The sequence below is a fragment of the Lynx canadensis genome, chromosome B3 (assembly GCF_007474595.2).
Source record: "Lynx canadensis isolate LIC74 chromosome B3, mLynCan4.pri.v2, whole genome shotgun sequence".
Classification (NCBI taxonomy): domain Eukaryota; kingdom Metazoa; phylum Chordata; class Mammalia; order Carnivora; family Felidae; genus Lynx; species Lynx canadensis.
The window spans coordinates 88,369,842-88,385,598 of NC_044308.2; the positions used below are offsets into that span (position 1 = coordinate 88,369,842).

Below are 15,757 nucleotides of genomic sequence, written 5' to 3' on the forward strand. Positions count from 1 at the left end.
TCCATGATCACATTGCTGGGAAGTGGCAGATCTAACCTGGATGTCAAAATATTTACACTGAACCCAGCTTCCTAGGGTAGAAGTATGGGACACCGCAAGAGCACTGCCTGAAAGTCAGAAAACACAGATTCTAGTCTTAGAGAAATCACTGAGTCTTTTGCTCTGGAAAAGGCATACCAACAGAGATCTCTGTTGGGTCATAATTCCCTTTCAGGACTCCTGTTTTCTCTGATGAGTAGACTATGCATACAATTGACATTTACTGAGGATTCGCTGAGTAAGATGGTCCACAGTAAATATTAGCCATGGGCCTCTAATTTCTTTCAGAGACAATGCTATTACTTTCTAATATAATGAAAAGAAAGCATTGACTCTCAATTCTCAAAAGGTTTATATAATTTGTAAGTTGTAGACTATGAGTAATCAGATGTTCAGAAATGCTTTAAGAAACTCCAGCAATAATGTCAGCTTCTACTCTGTGGTGGTAGTTAATGCACTTCCTCAGCAGAAAGAGCTGAGCAGCCAGTGTCTTATCTGAGTAATTTAGGCCAAAATTGTGGGTTTTAAAAATATGCTTGAATATCATGGATATTTATGCTAACTCCCATTTCACTGGAGTCTTACAGAAAGATCCTATAGTCACAGATTAATTATGACTAACTTAAACTTTTAGAAGAATGACTTCATTCATGTAAATGAGTATATGGTATAAATGAAGCTTCCTTTGGGTCACGATTCACCTTTTCTATCTTCTCCTTGCCACAAATATAATTTTTCTCTTATGAATCATCATATACTCACAGCAAGGAAGGCGTCACAACATCACCAGTGTCATCAAGTCTTATTCTTGGTACCCTATAATCAGGCTATTTTGTGGGCCTGTTTCACTTATTAGTTCCCACAAAGACAAGTAACAGGTTTTCTCATATACTGTCTCCTTTCTACATAAGAATACCAAGACCTTTCTGAGTTATCAAGAAATCTTAGTGCCTTAGAATTGCTTCTGAAACAACTTTCTTTGGCTTCCCTTTCTTTTTGTTTCTGTCAGATCAGAGATCTTTATTTCTTAGCTGAAAAGTTTTTAAGTTTCTCATGGCCAGTGCAAAATTGGTTTTTGAAAACACTTGGAAAAGAGTTACCATACAGAGTTTTCTAGAAAACATCTACCTGTGCAACAGAACACGTAAAAATCCAACTTTTCTACTTACCTGCCACCCCACTAGAAATTGTTTTCATTCTTCTGTTTTTAAAGTATGGTCTCTAAGCATTTCCTTTTATTGAGTGATTAAGGAAGTAGTAGCTCATTAAACTCCCACTAGCTATGTTTTTGTGTGTGTGTGTGTGTGTGTGTGCAATCATCTGATTTATAAAAAGATGCAACAAAATTCAAAATGATACAAAATATCAATTCCAAAACAACATAAAAAAGTGAGTATGTTTCACCATACTCAGCTCATAACAGAACAAATGGGTAAGGAGAATAATCCATGCTATAGCATATTGCTATATTTACTGGAAACTGAAAAAGTTGGTAAAGGAAGGCAGAGGAACTTTATCTTTAGAGTGCCAGAATTAGAACCAAGGGGCTCCATAATCACCTGGCATCCGTTTGATGTTGTACCTGTGGTTAGAAAGGTACATGATGGGAACTCCAGAGATCTTCCAGATCCTTCATTTAAGGTCCCGGTCAACTGTGGCCACATGTAACACTTGTGGTGAGTTACTGTCTGTACTAAGCAGTCGTCTGTATAGGTTCCTTTGTGTGTGCATGGTAATCATGCAAATCTTGGATCTTTGGCAATCCTTAGAGCCACTTGATACTTTTGCCCCAATTTCTCAATTTCAGCCATTACACAGTTATACAAGGGATACACTAGGCATAGAGACAGTCCATCATTGATTGTACTAAGTCAAGTTTGGCTTTAATGGATAAGTTGATAAAGTTGGTATCAACCAGGATGTAGTAAGGTAGGCCCAGCTGTGTGTTATATTGGAAGAATAAGCAGGAAAGATGTTGGGGGGACTTCTCTTTCCTTGAGTGCACTGGGATCTTTTTCTTTCTTTCTTTCTTTCTTTCTTTCTTTCTTTCTTTCTTTCTTCCTTCCTTCCTTCCTTCCTTCCTTCCTTCCTTCCTTCCTTGGCTTCAATCTATCCTTCTCTTTAAGCCCCTGATCTCAGAGACTAATCGTTCGCTTCATGGTAGCATACTTTCTTGCTTTCTTTTGCTTCCCCTTGTTCATGCCACACTCTTGTTTCTTCCCAAACTCCCACTAGTTATTAACATCCATTGGGAATTAGCTTATCAAATGATTTTAAACCATGCTGCTATCATACTGAGTGAATCTTCACTTTGGAAACAAGGAGAAAAGAGTCACTTTGCATGCACTGTAATCCAGGGACTGTGATAGGTGTCTTAAATATATTATCACTTCTAAACTACACAGCAGTTTTAGATGTCAGCACTTGGCAAGTATGTAATTTTCCCTTGTTCACAGGGGGCCAGGACTCATACTCATGATGCCTGACTTCAAAGCCCATTGCTCATCCTACTGTGATGGTGTTCTAAAGGAAAGTGCAGTATTTCCAGGCTCAGTGCATGGCTGAGAGACTGAGAGGGTAGCTCACCATACCTCAGGAATTCAGGACTAAGAAGGGGGGTGGTGGAGGAAAACCAAGGGAAGGATGAGAATTGGAGGGGAGACAAATGTGGCAGAGGGGAGATGAGAATGTCATGATGATATTTTCTCTCTGCACCATAATTTTGCCCAGAACAAATCCTCACTATAGGAGTATTTTTATAGCAACCTTAACTTCATAATATACTTGGTCATATGATGAGAGTTCTCATACATGATTACAAGTTTCATTTTTGAGGACTTATAAAAATTATCATCAGACAATGAAATCTTGAGACAACATAACTCAGCATGATAAGTAGTCTTTAATGTCACACAGATTTCTCTTTTGGAGTATCTTCTCTCCTTACACTGACAATATCCACACCTACTTTCCAAGAAAATTTACCATCTCTGTTGAACATCTACCATGAAGAAAGCATTCTTAACCTTGGCCCTGTGGCCTGCTACCCCCCACCCCCCCACTCCCCCAATGGCTTTCTCCTCTCTAGATAGTTCTCTGTAGTACTGGCCTTTCTGCTTCCTGACTTTCCATAAAAATTTGTCAGTCAGATGTTCTGTCTTCTTGTGGACCTAAAGAAATCCATAATGTCTATGGATAACATAGGTGTACTTGGCCAGGGGTCTTCTGGATAAGATGTCTTTAAGCTTTAATGAAAATAACATTTGACCTATTGGAGTCATAGCATTTGAAAGCTAAAGCAAACTTAGAAATGTCTAATGCAATTCCATCATTTTTGAATGGCAAAATGAGGCCGAGAGAAATTCCTAGAATTTAGATCACACTGTCAAGATGATGAGATGGCAATTATTACTTCAGAAATGAGGAAAGGGTAGTATAGAAAGAAATGATTCAATTGAGGCTACACAGAGGATCAAAATGGAATGGGTTTCCTTTCACCTACCTGTCTTCTGAGTTTACTTTATTTTTCTTATAAAAGTTGCCTCTATCTTTTCAAACCCTTTTTGGTTGAAATTTCATGGATATCTGAACCCTGGAAGTAGTGGTAGCTGGGCTGGAGGGTAAGGAGAATTAGGGAGAACTTGCCCTTAGATTTTAGTTGCATTCATTTTATGTCACTCTTACCTTTTTAAAGTAATATACTGATAATGACATGACTTGCCTAATATGAAAAATTCACAATGAACTACTGTCAGTGTCACATTAGTCAACTTTTGTGAATAGAACAGCTTTCCAATCAGGAACTTGATAGACCATTTGGATTTTATAGTCTTCCTAAGCAACAATAAATACTAAATGCTATAAACCAATAATTCCTAAGTTAGCTATAATACTAAAATATGCTACTCATAACATTTACTTTCCATTTGTTAGAAGGAAATTATTAAACATATCTTTTGACTTTGCTGTTTCTATACTGAATAAGAATGTTCAGTTTTAAAAGGTTTGGTAATAAATTCATAACTGAAAGGTAAAGAAATTTGTGTGAGCAATGATATGATAGAGTTTAGATTGGGAGTCCAATTCTTGAGCAGAGTACAGATTCTTATTATGAAAGAAATTACGGAGGTCAAATGATTTCAGCTGATTGACTTTCTTTTCTTCTAGTCCAATTTCTAATGATATCTTCCAAGAGGTGTTATAGGATGAGATTTTTATCTTTTGGCTCATGTAGTATTCATACCTATTTTTCTACAAAATATCCAGATTAGAGATTTTGATTATATTTTATGTTTTATGATAGAAAAGTTGTAGTTCTGTCTTAGGAATTTTTTATATTTGTGGCTCTCCAAGTTAAAGATTAACTACTTTACTATGTTTATTCTTAGAAAATAAAAATAGTGAATATGGAATGTTTACTATTTACCAGGTGCTGTGCCCAAGGCTCTACATGTATTGTCTATTTAATTTTCATATAAACCAGCAAGGTAGATACAATCATCATTCTCCTTTTAAAGATGAAGAAACTAATTTCACTCATATGTGGAATTTAAGAAACAAAATAAATGAACAAAGAAAAAAAGAGACAAACAAAAACCCAGACTCTTAACTATAGACAACAAACTGATGGTTACCAGAGGGGAGGTAGGTGGGAAGATGGGTGAAATAGGTGTTGGAGATTAAGGAGTGCACTTGCTGTGATGAGCACCGGTGATGTATGGAATTGTTGAATCACTATATTATACACCTGAAACTATTGTAAAACTGTATGTTCATTACACTTGAAGTAAAAATAAATAAAAATATAAATAAATAAATTTTCATTAAAAAATAGATGAAGAAACTGAGATTTGGAGGGGTTAAGTAACTTGCCTGTAGTCCCCAGTTATCAGGGAGGAACTGAAACTAGTTGCCTGACTTCAGACATGTGCTCTTATCTCTTGGGCTACACTGGTCGATGGGTAAAAAAAATGATGAGGCGACTAGGTGAGGACTAACACATTAAAGCTGGGCAGAGAGAAAGTTGAAGTCACATCTAATTCTCATTCTTACGACCAGTCCTAGCTCAAAATAACAGTCTTTGCTCTGTTGAAAATATTCTTACATCAAGAGTAGATAAACTTGTGGCTGGTAGGAAGTACAATGGAAGATTTTCTTTCATTGCTGATATCCAGTCATTGCCAAGTTCTGTTGAATCTTTTTTCTGAACTTTTCTGAAATCGTTTCCTCCCCACTGCATCCTCAGTCCCACTGACTTAGTTTAATAAGCCCTCTTTAGGTCTCATCTAGTATCCTCTCGCTAATCTCTCCACCTGCCCACTATGTCCATTCTATGATATTCCTTCAGTATCAAGAGTAAAATCAGATGCAGCTTGTCACCAAGTTGCTTATGGACTTCTTGAGAGATGACATATAAATAAGCAATTACAAAACAATGATAAACCCTTGATCTGTTAGGAGGAAGTATGCCCTGTGAGAGCATAGAGAAGTCAGAATTTCAAGAGGAGAGCCAAGGTAAAAGGTAACACTTAATGGAATTGCTAGTTACTAATAGTGGAAATAAAAATAAAACATTCTACTGATAGTTTCACTACTAATAGTTATTGAGCTATTCATTTGTGTCAAGCATTTTTTTAAGTCCTTTACATACACCATCTCATTTAATCCTAATGGCACTCTGCAGTAGGTATTTTTATTATCCCAGCTTTATACATGAGGAAACCAAGTATTAAAGGGTTTAAGTCATCTACCTGGGGTTACAGAACTAGTAAGGGTGGAGTGAGGGATCTAAATAAGGCAGTCAGAATTCATTACTAATTTTATTTAGAGGGGAAGAAGGGGTGAGTTATTATGTATATTGCATTTGAGGAGTAGAGCTGTTCCAAAGGCAGTAGGTCTGCAGATCTCAGGTTCAGGAGATGTGGAGTTGGGAATCATCAGCCTATAGAAGTTATTTGGTGCTAAAAATGTTGATGGAAATGCCCAGAAGAGTGTGAGTTAGAAAAGAGGAGGTGCAACGAGAGAAACTTGGGGGGAAAGGAGAGGTAGAAGAGTCACTTACAATATGTCAAAGGATTATCACAGAGGATTGTTATTTGCAGGTGGAAACAGCTTGCATGGCTTGGCACATAGGAGTTATAAGACGTCATCAATTGTCCTGAAGACTCTGCCTTAGCTCTCTCTTTGTCCAAAGAAGCTTACTTCTCCATTTAAGACTACATCATAGTTACTGGCCTAGTGCCCTCTGTGACTCAGTATTTGTAACCATCTAGAGCACAGGTCAGCAACTTTTTTTGGAAAAGGACAGATAGTAAATATTTTTGGCTTTGTAGACCACATAATCTCTGTTGCAACTGTTGAATTCTGTCATCTATGGTAGCGCGAAAGCAGCCATAGACAATATGTAAACAAATAGATGTAGCTGTGTTACAATAAATCTCTATTTACAAAAACAAATGATGGGTTGGATTTGGCTAATGGGCTTTGGTTTGTTAACACTTGATCTAGAGATGCCCCTCTTGGTTTGGTGTCCTTTCAGAAATTCTTTCTCAGCTCTGGTCCTTGCTTCATTAAACACTTAGCTCCAGATAGTTGAATGTTCTTGAACATCTTCTTTATTCCCTCTTTATCTCCTCCTTCTGGTTCATTCCCTAGTAAGCTTCTCTGGGGAAGAAATATTTTTAGTAGTTATTGTGAGAGCAGCTCCATAGGAAAAGCTAAGATAAAAACTGGTCGTTAACTGAACTATGTTAATGTGAAATGCATAGTGTTTTGGTGATCTGCTCTGTTACTATTCTAGTTTCTTAAACACTCACCACCCCACCCTACCAAAAAAAAATTCAAAATGATTTATTACAAAATGAATTTGGTCCATGTTTTAGACTGCAGTGGACTTGTACTTAATATGACAAACTAGGTTTTTTTTTTTTAAATTTTTTTTTTCAACGTTTTTTATTTATTTTTGGGACAGAGAGAGACAGAGCATGAATGGGGGAGGGGCAGAGAGAGAGGGAGACACAGAATCGGAAACAGGCTCCAGGCTCTGAGCCATCAGCCCAGAGCCCGACGCGGGGCTCGAACTCACGGACCACGAGATCGTGACCTGGCTGAAGTCGGACGCTTAACCGACTGCGCCACCCAGGCGCCCCGACAAACTAGGTTTTATATGTTAAGCAAGGAATATTTTTGATTCTAGTGGAAAAAATTCTTTTGGTGTGTTTTGCTTCTTTGAGAATTTGGTAGTTTTGTGAAATAAAGGATGTCTAGCATTTCTTAGAGGGAATCCCCATGGAGGACACATGCAGCAATTGCAGGATTACCCTGAGAATTGAGGAAATTCAGCTTACCACTGAACATTTTAACCAGAAAATGAAAGTATCCATTGCATCTCAGTAGAACTTAAAATTGGAAAATAAGTACTAAAAAAGTTTGCTTCCTGGGAAAGCAAGATTTCAGAAATATTGGAAATCTGCTAAAGCATCAGTTTTCTCCATAGTCCTTATCTTTCAGGTTTTTGCTATCAATTATGAAGTGCATTCAAATCTCCTTTTAAATGGAAAAATCCTTACTTATATACATTGATCTTTACACCAAGAGGGCTGATAGAGTAAACCTGACTTTCCAATCTTTCTAATCTTAATTGAATTGTTTATATAGCATTTCAAGCCTATTATCAATTAAGCATACACTCTTGTGATGTGAGTCGAGGAGTAAAATACAGTGATTTTTGTGTCAATTCCATTTGTCATAAGAAATCAATGTATGACCAGCAGAGCCAGGAAAACACTGACATCCTTTTATGGTGGACATTAATTTCTATGGCAGATAGTGTAGACTTGTGCTGCCCTGTCTCCTACAAGGAGGGTCTTGCTGTCCAGCTATGGGGAAGCATTCAGCAGAAAGTCTGAAGATGTCAGCTCCTTTAGGGTTGGATTCCGTTGAAGTCCTGCCCTTCCAGAACAGCTCCCCACTGATAATTGCATGAGGTTGGTGGTGGTAATAAAGACCAGACTGCCTGATGGGGGACATCCTGTTAGACAATACTTGCTCCAGAGGTCCCTGCCAGCGTTTACAATTTAACTTCTCTTTCCGGTCAATCTTGGTTCTACTCCTTTCATCCACAGGCTTTATCCCTCCCAAACATCTTGCATCCCAAACTCCATCTCAACATCTGCTTGCAGAGAACCTGGTCTGCAGTAGCAGATGGTTGATCAGTAATCCTCACAGTCTCTCAGTGGGTTCTCCAAGAGGAATGACTTGAAACATAAACCAAAGGTTGGGTAATCTAGGAGCACTTTCTTTTGAGCAGACAGTAGAAACTGCTAGAAATCTGAATGGTTTGCTGTCTTTGCAAAAATATATATATATTTAGAGTTCTTCTGGCATACGAAGTTTTAGTGGAAAATTGATTTTCTCCATTTTTCCTTCAGTTCTTCCTGTACAGTAGGTCATCCAGTTGCCACAGCTTCTGTGCACCCAGTTATTGCTTAGGCTTCTATGGCACAAGCTGGATATGGGGTGTAATACAGGAAAGAAGAGGAAGATCAAGTGCCAGGAGAACTCACCCAGTTTGTCCTTGACGGAGGAGACAGTAGTTCCCAATTACAGCCCCAAGGGATTTGCCAGTTTGGGTTCAATCCAACCCCTTCAATCCTGCTTCTGTTGATATGTGGAAGGGGCTGATGTTTACTGAGGACCTATATGCCCTAGGCCCTTTACACATGTCATCTCATTTAAGTTTCAAACAAATATACAAGTTAGATATTTTAGAACTGAGGAAATCGAAGAGTAGAGAGATTTGAGTGACTCGCCCAAGATCATTTGATATTTCTGACAGCAGAGAAACTGGTGAAGAGTGAGTGCTGAAGCAGTATCACTGGTTTTTTGTTACACTCATTATTCCTTCTTCCTTAGTAAGAGAAACCCAAGTTTTAGCCAAGTTCATTGTAACCTTAAATATAAATATCTCTATTCATTCCCAGTACAATCAGATAAAGTTCTCACCAATGAGATGTAAGTAGCAGTGTTGTGCTGGACTGCCTAGAAGTCTCTTTTTTTTTTTTTTTTTTTTTAATTTTTTTTTCAACGTTTATTTATTTTTGGGACAGAGAGAGACAGAGCATGAACGGGGGAGGTGCAGAGAGAGAGGGAGACACAGAATCGGAAGCAGGCTCCAGGCTCTGGGCCATCATCAGCCCAGAGCCCGACGCGGGGCTCGAACTCACGGACCGCGAGATCGTGACCTGGCTGAAGTCGGACGCTTAACCGACTGCGCCACCCAGGCGCCCCTAGAAGTCTCTTTTAAAAGAGGCAATAAGGTTTCTTCTTTTTTTCTTTTGTCCTGATGTCTAGAATGTGGATGTGATGGCTGTAGCTGTAGCAGCCACCTGGACCATAGGATGATTTGGAGAATGAAAATCATTCTCTAAGACGGGGGAAGAATGGAGAGCTTGAGAATGAGATGATGCTGTGGTCCATCATTCCAGCTCTGAATTGCTTACCTCCAAATTTCTTATGCATGAGAGACTTAAAAGAGACAACTTCTTTTTCTTTTAAGAATGTAAGCCATTTCTTTGTTGGATTTTTTTGTTATGTGTAGCTGAACCTAGTGCTAATTGATGTGAATACCAACATCTTTTGGCAGGAGAAGTCATTTCCTACTTGGAATAGGAGCTTAAAATGGGTCTATTGCACATGAATTTGAATATAAGGTGGTTATTTTTTGAATAACACCATTAAACTCCACATCTCTCTTCTAACAGTGGTACTTAGGAAGTAGCTCAGAGCCTTTCCGTTTAACAAATTCATTCCTCATATTTTTGTGTGACATACACAAACATGCTTTTAAAAAGTTTTTTTTTATTTAGAGGATCTCTTTTGCACTGCTGGTGGGAATGCAAACTGGTGCAGCTACTCTGGAAAACAGTATGGAGGTTCCTCAAAAAATGAAAAATAGAACTACCTTAGGACCCAGAAATTGCACTACTAGGTATTTATCCAGAGGATACAGGTGTGCTGTTTTGAAGGGGCACATGCACCCCAATGTTTATAGCAGCACTATCAACAATAGCCAGGGATGCCTGGGTGGCTTAGTCGGTTAAGCATCCGACTTCAGCTCAGGTCATGATCTCACAACTTGTAAGTTCAAGCCTGCGTCGGGCTCTGTGCTGACAGCTCAAAGCCTGGAGCCTGCTTCAGTTCTGTGTCTCCCTCTCTCTCTGCCCCTATCCTGCTTGTGATCTCTGTCTCTCATAAATGAATAAATGTTAAAGAAAAAAAAGCAATAGCCAAAGTATGGAAAGAGCCCGAATGTCCATTGATGGATGAATGGATAAAGAAGATGTGGTGTATATATACAATGGAGTGTTACTTGGCAATCAAAAAGAGTGAAATCTTGCCATTTGCAACTGTGTGGGTAGAACTAGAGGGTATTATGCTAAGCAAAATTAGTTATATAAAGATAAATATCATATGACTTCACTCATATGAGGACTTTAAGATACAAAACAGGTGAACATAAGGGAAGGGAAGCAAAAATAATATAAAAACAGGGAGGAGTACAAAACAGAAGAGACTCTTAAATAGAACAAACTGAGGGTTGCTGGAGGGGTTGTGGGAGGGGGGATGGGCTAAGTGGGTAAGGGGCATTAAGGAATCTATTCCTGAAATCATTGTTGCACTATATCCTAACTAACTTGGATGTAAATTAAAAAACAAAAACAAAACAAAACAAAACAAAACAAAACAAAGCCACATCTTAAACTCACCAAATTGTACCATTAAATATGTATAGCTTCTTGTATGTCAATATTTGTCAATAAAGTGGTTTTAAAAAAGTTTTTTTATTTAAATTCTAGTTAGTTAACATACAGTGTCATGTTAGTTTCAGGTGTACAATGTAGTGATTCAACACTTCCATACAACATCTGGTGTTCATCACAAGTGTCTTCCTTAATCCCCATCACGTATTTCGCCCATTTCCCACCCACCTCCCCTCTGGTAACCATCAGTTTGTTCTCTATAGTTAAGGGTATGTTTCTTGGTTTGACTCACTCACTCTTTTTTCCCCCTTTGTTCATTTGTTTTGTTTCTTAAATTCCACCTATGAATGAAATGATATGGTATTTGCCTTTCTCTCACTGGCTTATTTAGCTTAGCATAAAAACTCTCTAGCTCCACCAATGTTGTTGCAAATGGCAAGAGTTCATTCTCTTTTATGACTAATATTCCATTGTGTGTGTGTGTGTGTGTATGTGTGTGTATGTGAGTGTGTGTATTCCACATCTTCTTTATCTATTCATTAGTCGATGGACACCTGGGCCTTTCCCATAATTTGGCTATTATGTAAGGCTGCTATAAACATTGGAGTGTATGTATTACTTTGAATCCATATTTTTGTATTCTTTGGGTAAGTACCTAGTAGTGCAATTGCTGGAGTGCAGGGTAGTTCTATTTTTAACATTTTAACATTTTTAACATTTTTTACCATTTGAGGAACCTCTACTGTTTTCCAGAGTGGCTGCACTAGTTTGCATTCTCCCCAACAGTATGAGAGTGTTCCCCTTTCTCCACACCCTCACCAGCACCTGTTGTTTCTTGTGTTGTTGATTTTAGCCATTCTGACATGTGTGAGGTGATAATCTCACTGTAATTTTGATTTGTATTTCCCTGATGATCAGTGATGTTGAGCATCTTTTCATATGTCTGTTGGCCATCTCTATGTCTTCTTTGGAGAAATGTCTGTTCAAGACATTTTTTAATTGGATTATTTCTTTTTTGGGTGTTGAGTTTTATAAGTTCTTTATATATTTTGGATACTAACCCTTTATCAGATATGTCATTTGCAAATATCTTTTCCCATTCCATAGAACGTCTTTGAGTTTTGTTGATTGTTTCCTTGGCTGTGCAGAAACTTTTGATCTTGATGAAATCCCAATAATTCATTTTTACTTTTGTTTCCCTTGCCTTCAGAGATATCTATAAAGAAATTGCTATAGCCAATATCCAAGGAGTTACTGCCTGTGTTCTCTTCTAGGACTTTTTCACATTTAGGTTTTTCATCCATTTTGCATTTATTTTTGTGTATGGTGTAAGAAAGTGGTCCACTTTCATTCTTTTGCATGTTGCTGTCCAGTTTTGCCAACACCATTTGTTGAAGAGACTGTCTTTTTCCTATTGGATATTCTTTCCTGCTTGACCAAAAGATTAATTGACCATGTAACTTGTCAGTTCATTTCTGTTTTCACAAGCATGCTTTTAACTGACATTGTTTTGATTGACAGGTATTAAACTCATAACATTCAGAGTTGCTGCCAGGGATGCGAATCTTTAGTTTCTAGTTCCTACACTCTGTGTTCTCTGCATCCTCATTAAAATGGCAGCTTCCACCGGTTGTATTTTTAAAAGAAAACAGCTTTGTTTTGCACACATTTTAAGAGAAACAAGAGGCTTATTCTCTTGACTGAGGGGAAAATTTTAACATGGCTGGGTTGACTGACTTGATTTCTAACCTGTGGCATTTTTGTTCTGAGGATACCTCACAACGAAAATGGACACTACAGTAAAGTAAATAGAGATCAGAGTCAGGGAATCATTGGAATGAATGTTTGCATCTGACTCTTTGATTACAATAAGCAGTGTGGCCTAGCTGGGGAATGCTGTATTTTCACAATTGACAGACCACACAGCCTGTAGCAATCAGCAAAGGGAAGCTTATTTTGAGCACAAACATCCGTCAGACTATGATGAGAAAAGCAGAACTGCAATCAGTGGCAGGTTCTTCAAAGAACTGTTGATGAAAAATGGATTTTACATGTATCAAGTGGAAAATAAACTGCAGTTCATTTTTTAAAGTCCCATTTACATGGACAACAACACTAGCAACATTTCTGAACATGAAAGAGAGTGATACAGTAATTCTATCATAAGTGGGACTTTTCTGTCCTCATCACAAAATAGTATACTCAGTCTGTGGCAGGAATATATTAGGTTTCAAAAAGGCAAGATAATAAGCAATTTCAGAGAAGGATCTTACATTTATTCCAAATGCCTTATGCAGATATATTTTTTCATTGATATTATGATGGAAGAATTCTATTGATGTAACCAATAGAATAGAGATTTTTGATAAGATTTCCAGTCTTATCTACAGTAGTTCTATTCCATATGACTAAAAAATTAGAACTATTTAGCTCTTTGAATCTTTCCAGTGAATGGTAGAGCATGAAAGCTCTGTAGGCTCAAAGTTTTTGATCTGAAGAGAGAGAAAAGTTGTTCAAGTAGGGATCTTTAACTTTCTTTAGATAGTATCTCCTGCTGTGGTTATGAGATTTTTGGTTTTGATATGTGCTAGAATATTTGGAAGTTTTTCCTAAAGTGGCAGAAAGAGAGGCTACTTTAAGCACTGAATTTCTCTCTCTTTAAGGCCTACTAATTATGTAAGGAGGCATTTAGAAGAGACCTGATCTTGGGCCATGTAGGCTGCTCTGTTTGGTTTTGTGCCTCCAGGGGAGCTATGGGAAGAAAGCAAGGTCATGTATTGGCTTGGGTTTATAGCATATAGAGTCTATTCAAAAGCATGAGCTCTCTCTTCTGTCTCCCATCATCCCATCTGGTAATTACTAGATTAGGCATTGGCTTTTGTATTTGGTCAATTTTTTCTGTTGAAGTCCATCAACATGCATTGTTTCTCTTTATGGGTTTGCTGAAAAGTAAAATAAGCAATCCCAACTATCTGTCTCTTCAAAGAAGAGGAACATTAATACTTTGACCTAAAAGGACACTAATTACAAAAAGAATAATATGCATATCAAGTAAAATAAGGTCCCAATTTCCTTAGCCATGATAGACCGACCCTTTTTTCCTTTTCTGTCATGTACAATTGTGGAGAGTCTAACATGTGGACTCTGGAGCACAGGCAAGAGAACTATGTAGAGGTTGCTGTTCTGAAGGTGAAGTTATTTTTCTGTCCTTGATTATTCTCCCAGGGTTCTGTTTATATCTTATTTATAATTAGAGACATGCATTGCAAAATGCTCTTGGCCAGTCACTCATTGTCTAATGCAAACATTTTATCTGAGTGCTCCTCCAATTTGTAGCACCCAAAGGAGTGTTGTGGCCAGCTGCTGACAAAATCGTAAACATTTTCAGGGGTAGTTTCAGAGGAGGTCTGGGAATAGTTGCAGATGTATCATCCAAAGAGCAGTGTCTAGAAGAAAATACATCCTTCCATTTATGTATGTATGTATGTATGCATGCATTTATTTATTGACTGACTCAGCCCACCAAATAACCCGTTAGGCTGAGTACCAGCACTGTTGCCCTGGTTTCAAAAACCCACTTGATGGATCAGAAGCCATGTAGACATGCCAACCTGAGCAGTTAAACTGGTAAATTCCAGGCTTTATAATGTGTGGACAGATGTTTGTGCTGTTAAAAATCTGTCTTGGCACAGGGAGAGTGGTGATCTGAATATTGTCTTCAGAGCTCCCTGAATTTCCTTGCAGGAGTTGAATAGGAAGTTGTACAGCATGTCTGCATCAGTAATAGGGCCCCTTTATCCTTTTATTCTTTTGGGGTGGTATTAGCAAGCCTGGTCCCTCATGTCTTCTTTCAGTTCACTGTGTGGCATATTACATTGATAGCATGAGAAAAATATGCTTTCAATTCAAGAAGAATTCTAGAGGACTCACTTCGTAGTCTTTATTCTCTGATGTATGTTGAATGACACTAGCAGTGAAACTTCAAACTGCTCATTTGGATAGGGCAGCCATTGTGCACTTGGATATGACTATTCTTTTTATCAAATCTCCTGTTATTTGCATTTATATGGTACTTTTCTTCTAAAGCTTTTAAAGCAATTTCAACTTCACAATACTTGGGCGAATTGGATCAGAAGAAATACACTTCATTTTGAGGTTGAGATAAAAGACAAATTGTCAATGGCTCTCCTTAACAGAGTAAAGTGGGTGTTCAAACAGTTTTCCCTGCACTGATTTTCCTGGAAGCCTCATGGATAAGATAATTAAAGAAGGGTTCTGATCTCAGGGTCCAGATGCTCTGGGGGAAAGGGTTCATTGATAGGCTTCAGGGATCCTGTGAATGACCCTTAAGCCCTGTGAGAATCTAATAAATACTTTGCCCAAAATGCAGAGAGAATGTACAAAATGTAGTCCCCTCTGCATTTTGGGCTAAGGGTTTGCAAGTATTTATTAGATTCTCACAGGGCTTAAAGACCGTTGCTTGGTTTGGTGCTCTGGTACATCTCAGTCAGTTGGTATGTTTGCTAAAAATTCTTGGCCATCCAGAAATTTACAGTTAGTAAGTTTGAGGTGGAGCTTTGGGACCCTAATTTTAACACCAAGTGATTCCAATTCAGTGAACCAAGAGAAACACTGGCCGAGCCCCTTGAGAAGAGCCAAATAAATAATTCCTGATTGGAATCTGTGGAAAATATTTGTGGAAGAGATTAAAGTATAAGGCCAGAAGGAGAGTTCAGAGACTATAATAGTGGTGTAGAATACAAGAAACTTTGTCATGCATTATAAAACAAAACTGTATTTCAAGAGAAGTTAGGCTAGGTCTTTGAGAGTGAATGTTTTAAAATGGAAAATCAAACACCTTATACAGGAGTTTTAAAAATATCCAGAACAACAATGTTAGTAGATACAACATTGTTTTTAACTTTTTCATATCTGTTTTTTTGTGGCTTTTAAGTCTG

The 15,757-nt window shown here is 37.9% G+C and overlaps 1 pseudogene; it reads right to left on the reverse strand.

Annotated features, from left to right (window-relative positions):
- Positions 1-1,572: 1,572 nt before the first annotated feature.
- Positions 1,573-2,225, reverse strand: LOC115515553 (annotated as a pseudogene).
- Positions 2,226-15,757: the final 13,532 nt, after the last annotated feature.